Raw genomic sequence first — 6,231 nt, forward strand, 5'->3', positions numbered from 1 at the left:
ATAATCATGCCCATGGATACTTGAGGTGACAATGGAGTATCTAGGTGACATTAGGGTTTTGGTTGATTTGTGTCTTAAGGTGTTATTCTAGTACGAACTCTATGATAGATTGAACGAAAAGAATAGCTTCGTGTTATTTTACTACGGACTCTTGAATAGATAGATCAAAAAGGATAACTTTGAGGTGGTTTCGTACCCTACCATAATCTCTTCGTTTGTTCTCCGCTATTAGTGGCTTTGGAGTGACTCTTTGTTGCATGTTGAGGGATATTTATATGATCCAATTATGTTATTATTGTTGAGACAACTTGCACTAGTGAAAGTATGAACCTTAGGCCTTGTTTCCTACCATTGCAATACCGTTTACGCTCACTTTTATCGCTCGCTACTTTGCTGTTTTTATAATTTCAGATTACAAAAACCTTTATCTACCATCCATATTGCACTTGTATCACCATCTCTTCGCCGAACTAGTGCACCTATACAATTTACCATTGTATTGGGTGTGTTGGGGACACAAGAGACTCTTTGTTATTTGGTTGCAGTGTTGCTTGAGAGAGACCATCTTCATCCTACGCCTCCCACGGATTGATAAACCTTAGGTCATCCACTTGAGGGAAATTTGCTACTGTCCTAAAAACCTCTGCACTTGGAGGCCCAACAACGTCTACAAGAAGAAGGTTGCGTAGTAGACATCAAGCACCATTCTTCTATATAAAGCATGCAAGGGGAAGACGGCTATGTTGGAATCTGAAGGGTTACAAACCAGGTCTTTGCAAAAGATCCAAACGCCAGGAGATAATAAACCAACTCCAGTTTTCATAGATACTGCTCCAGCACAGAGAAACCCAACTCCCACTAATAATAAGCAGATTCCAGTGGCCAAAGAACTAATACGCTCCAGTCCAGCAAAATAATGTCAACTCCATTCTAAGAAGTGTGTGCGTATTCTCGCATCATGAAATATTATAGCATTCTGATCATATTTTCTACATGTTTCTTACCCATCTCTCTTTTAGAAAATAAGGTTAAATGATAGAAGACTTCCTCCATTGGGATCGTATTCGAGGAAAATATCTTGCGGGAATTCTCTGTGCTCCAATGCTGATGTAAGTACCTGTTGTATATCACTATATTATTACATCAGCATGTATTTTGTTAATCAGCATGAATCCAACCTTTATCTGATCTAAAATTAGTTGTAGCAGAATGTTAAAGGCACCAATGTTTATTTTTGTAAGGAAAACTGCCTGATAGTTTTGCATACTGAGCTGCATGAGTGTACTATCTCATATCATGCACATTATTGAATTGTAGTGCTCCTCTGGTTACCCATTCATTCATTGTGTCAATGTTGCTTTCATATTACCTTACCTGGCTGATGATAACTGTGCCATATTGTGTTAATTTGGTGTAGGCTAGTTGCCCAAATGTTCGTTGTGTCAATGTTGCTTTCCTATTATCTGACTTGGCCAATGATAGCAATGCTAGTGTGTTAATTTGGTGCAGGATACTGAAGATAAGAAGACAAACTCTGAACACAGCAAGGCAACCCCATTGTTTCTTTCCAATAAATCTAGGCCAGGTAATATGGCAATAACTCATGATTATTCTGTTCGGTTCCCCCCCTAATTTATGTTATGATGCAGTGGTCGATACACTCTCCACTATCAATAATACAAGCCTGCCAAAATTGCCATTTGAATCTGTTCAGTTTCCTTTGTCTTGGATGCAACAGAAAAAATGTGTGTTTGTGAACCAGTTAATGGCTGAAGCAACTATGGAAATGGTGGAGGAATCAGAGGTGCACATTCATGCGCAACAACAACTGATCAATGTTTTCAGAGACAATGTAGCAAAGCAGCAAGAACTTGCCCACATGCTTATGGGCGTAATCAGCGCTGAGGTTGCAGATTGTGACGTTGTAGATCATTAGGTTCTGTTCATTTATTTGCACGGGCATCAATCTTTGATTGCCCATTGGATGTAATTTCCTGTAATATATGCTGGATGTGCAACGTTTTTCCCTGTATGTCGTACCTTTGCTTGATCGGTTTTGGTCCTGTGCATAATTGCCCGTTGTAATGGGCTCAAATTATCTAATTTGGCCTAAAGACATATACGAACTTTAGTGGGCCCATTAAGTTAATGGGCCGTTACCAGGCCAAAAGTTAATGGTCGGCCCTCTTACCTCTCGGGTCATAACAGGCCAACATTGAAGCGGGCAACAGGTGGGTCCATTTGATTTCACGGGCCGTTAACAGGCCGTTACTAAGGTTGGGCCACATATGGCCCAACTATATTGTGGGCCTTTAGCAGGCTGAAAGAGATGGCGGGCTCGTACTGGACCATGGAGAGCATGGGCCGCTAAGAGGCTGAAAGTCGGGCCATACTGTAAATGGCCCAACTGTGTTGTGGGCCTTTAGCAGGCCGAAAGAGAAACTAGGCTGGTATTGGACCATGAAGAGCATGGGCTGTTAAAAGGCCAAAACTCAGGTCCGACTACAAATGGACCAACTCATGGGCCATTAACAGGCTGAAAGGCACACCGGGCCTGGAATTGGCCCAACACTTGGTCGCTAAACGGCCAAAACTCAGTTCCGAGTACAAATGGCTCAACTCATTATGGGCCGTCAACAAGCTGAAAGACACACCGGGCCAGAAATTAGCCCAACACTTAAATGGGTCGATAAAAGGCCGAAAGATGTACATCCTGAAAATTGGCCCATCCCTTGAATGGGCCGTTAACAGGCCAAAATCACATCGGGCCGATATTGAGCGCAAATATATAGCGGGCTGTTAACGAGCTCGAACTGACAATAGGCTGCAATGGTGTCAAATCTTTCACGGGCCGTTGACGGGCCAAATTGGCACATCTCGTATGGCCCGTGGGCTTAAATGGACCTGACACAAGTAGGCCTTATATGGGCCGCCCTGCTAATTTTTACTGGGCCGGCCTTTTTCACCGGAATGGGCCACTGTTGGGCCGTTCCACGTGTCGACCTATCATAGGCGCCTCATGTCCAATGAGTGGATGACATATGTCCCAATGGTGATCCAACATGTGTTTCCTCCGGCTAATGAGAATTTTACACATGGAAAATCCTCATTTTTTAGGGCTGTTAACTGGTTATCGGATCCAAAACCGGACACGATAGCTTAACGGTGACCCGTTACGGTGGATGCCACATGTCGGTCACCCTTGACGAAAGCACTTTCATGACACGCCATTTATCGTCATGGAAGTGGACACTTTCGTGATGATAATTTTGGTAATGTCATGGAACAATTCTACCACAGCACAGGTATGACTATCTTGATTCTGTCATAAAATCGTCATGGATGTACATGCATGACAGAAAACGTGACCTACTATGAAAAACATGTATCATCACGGAGGTGTATTTTTTTGTAATGCAAGTTGCTACTGAACTTCGTAGGTCCATGAGGACATGTTCCACACCAGAATGCTATGGTAACCCTGTCCTGGATATCATGTTGTTAGACAATGGTGAACCTTCGAACTATGAAGAAGCGATGGCGGGCCCAGATTCCAACAAATGGCTTGAAGCCACGAAATCCGAGATACGATCCATGTATGAGAACAAAGTATGGACTTTGGTGGACCTTCCTGATGATCGGCGAGCCATAGAAAATAAGTGAATCTTTAAAAAAAAGACTGACGTGGATGGTAATGTGACCGTCTATATGGCTCGGCTTGTCGCTAAGGGTTATCGACAAGTTCAAGGAGTTGACTATGATGAGACCTTCTCACCCATAGCGAAGCTGAAGTCCATCTGAATCATGTTAGCAATTGTCGCATTCTATGATCTGGCAAATGGACGTCAAAATGACATTCCTTAATGATTTCCTTAAGGAATAATTGTATATGATGCAACCGGAAGGTTTTATCGATCCTAAGAATGCTGACAAGGTATGCAAGCTCCAGCGCTCCATCTATGGGCTGGTGCAAGCATCTCGGAGTTGGAACATTCGTTTTGATGAAATGATCAAAGCATTTGGGTTTATACAGATTTATTGAGAAGCCTGTATTTACAAGAAAGTGAGTGGGAGCTCTGTAGCTTTTCTCATAATATATGTGGATGACATACTATTAATGGGAAATGATATAGAACTTTTGGAAAGCATAAAGGCCTACTTGAATAAGTGTTTTTCAATGAAGGACCTTGGAGAAGCTTCTTACATATTAGGCATCAAGATCTATAGAGATAGATCGAGACGCCTCATTGGTCTTTCACAAAGCACATACCTTGACAAGATATTCAAGAAGTTCAATATGGGTCAATCTAAGAAGGGGTTCTTGCCTGTATTGCAAGGTGTGAGATTGAGCACAGCTCAATGCCCGACCTTGGTAGCAGAAAGAGAAAAGATGAGTGTCATCCCCTATGCCTCAGCCATATGCTCTATTATGTATGCCATGTTGTGTACCAGACCTGATGTGAACCTTTCCATAAGTTTGGTAGGGAGGTACCAAAGTGATCTCGGTATGGAACACTGGATAGCGGTCAAGAATATCCTGAAAAGGACCAAGGATATGTTTCTCGTTTATGGAGGTGTCGAAGAGCTTGTTATAAAGGGTTACGTCGATGCTAGCTTTGCCATAGATCTGGATGACTCCAAGTCACAAACCGGATACATGTATATTTTGAATGATGGGGCAATCGGCTGGTGCAGTTGCAAGCAAAGTGTCATGGCGGGATCTACATGTGAAGCGGAGTACATAGCTGTTTTGGAAGCAGCGCGGGAAGGAGTCTGGATGAAGGAGTTTAACACCGACCTAGGAGTGATTCTCAATGCGTCGGGCCCGATGAATCTCTTATGTGACAACACTGGAGCTATTGCCATTGCCAACAAGAAGACCAAGCACATCAAGCGCCGCTTCAACTCCATTCGTGAATATATTAAAGATGGAGACATAGATATTTGTAAAGTACATACAGATCTGAATGTTGCAGATCCGTTGACTAAACCTCTTCCACGAGCAAAACATGATCAGCATCAGAACTCTATGGGTGTTCGATTCATCACAATGTAACTAGATTATTGACTCTAGTGCAAGTGGGAGACTGCTGGAAATATGCCCTAGAGGCAATAATAAAATGGTTATTATTATATTTCCTTGTTCATGATAATTGTCTATTGTTCATGCTATAATTGTATTAACTGGAAACTGTAATGCATGTGTGAATACATAGACCACAACATGTCGCTAGTGAGCCTCTAGTTGATTAGCTCGTTGATCAATAGATGGTTATGGTTTCCTGACCATGGACATTGGATGTCATTGATAACGGGGTCACGTCATTAGGAGAATGATGTGATGGACAAGACCCAATCCTAAGCATAGCACAAGATCGTGTAGTTCGTTTGCTAAAAGCTTTTCTAATGTCAAGTATCATTTCCTTAGACCGTGAGATTGTGCAACTCCCGGATACCGTAGGAATGCTTTGGTGTACGAAACGTCACAACGTAACTGGGTGGCTATAAAGGTGCACTACACGTATCTCCGAAAGTGTCTGTTGGGTTGGCACGAATCGAGACTGGGATTTATCACTCCGTATGACGGAGAGGTATCTCTGGGCCCAATCGGTAATGCATCATCATAATGATCTCAATGTGACTAAGGAGTCAGCCACGGGATCATGCATTATGGAACTAGTAAAGATACTTGCCGGTAACGAGATTGAACGAGGTACGGGGATACCGATGATCGAATCTCGGGCAAGTAACATACCGATAGACAAAGGGAATTGTATGCGGGATTGATTGAATCCCCGACATCGTGGTTCATCCGATGAGATCATCGTGGAACATGTGGGAACCAATATGGGTATCCAGATCCTGCTATTGGTTATTAGCCAGAGAGATGTCTCGGTCATGTCTGCATGGTTCCCGAACCCGTAGGGATCTACACACTTAAGGTTCGGTGATGCTAGAGTTGTAATGGGAAATTTTATATGGTTACTGAAAGTTGTTTGGAGTCCCGGATGAGATCCCGGATGTCACGAGGAGTTCCGGAATGGTCCGGAGGTGAAGATTTATATATGGGAAGTCCAGTTTCAGTCATCGGAAAGGTTTCGGGGGTTATCAGTATTGTACAGGGACCACCCAAAGGTGTCCGGGGGTCCATCGGGTGGGCCACCTGCCCTGGGGGACTAAATGGGCTGAATATGAGTAGGAGCCAGCCCCTTAGTGGGCTGGTGCGCCCGC

Source organism: Triticum dicoccoides, chromosome 4A (genome assembly GCF_002162155.2).
Source record: "Triticum dicoccoides isolate Atlit2015 ecotype Zavitan chromosome 4A, WEW_v2.0, whole genome shotgun sequence".
Lineage (NCBI taxonomy): Eukaryota > Viridiplantae > Streptophyta > Magnoliopsida > Poales > Poaceae > Triticum > Triticum dicoccoides.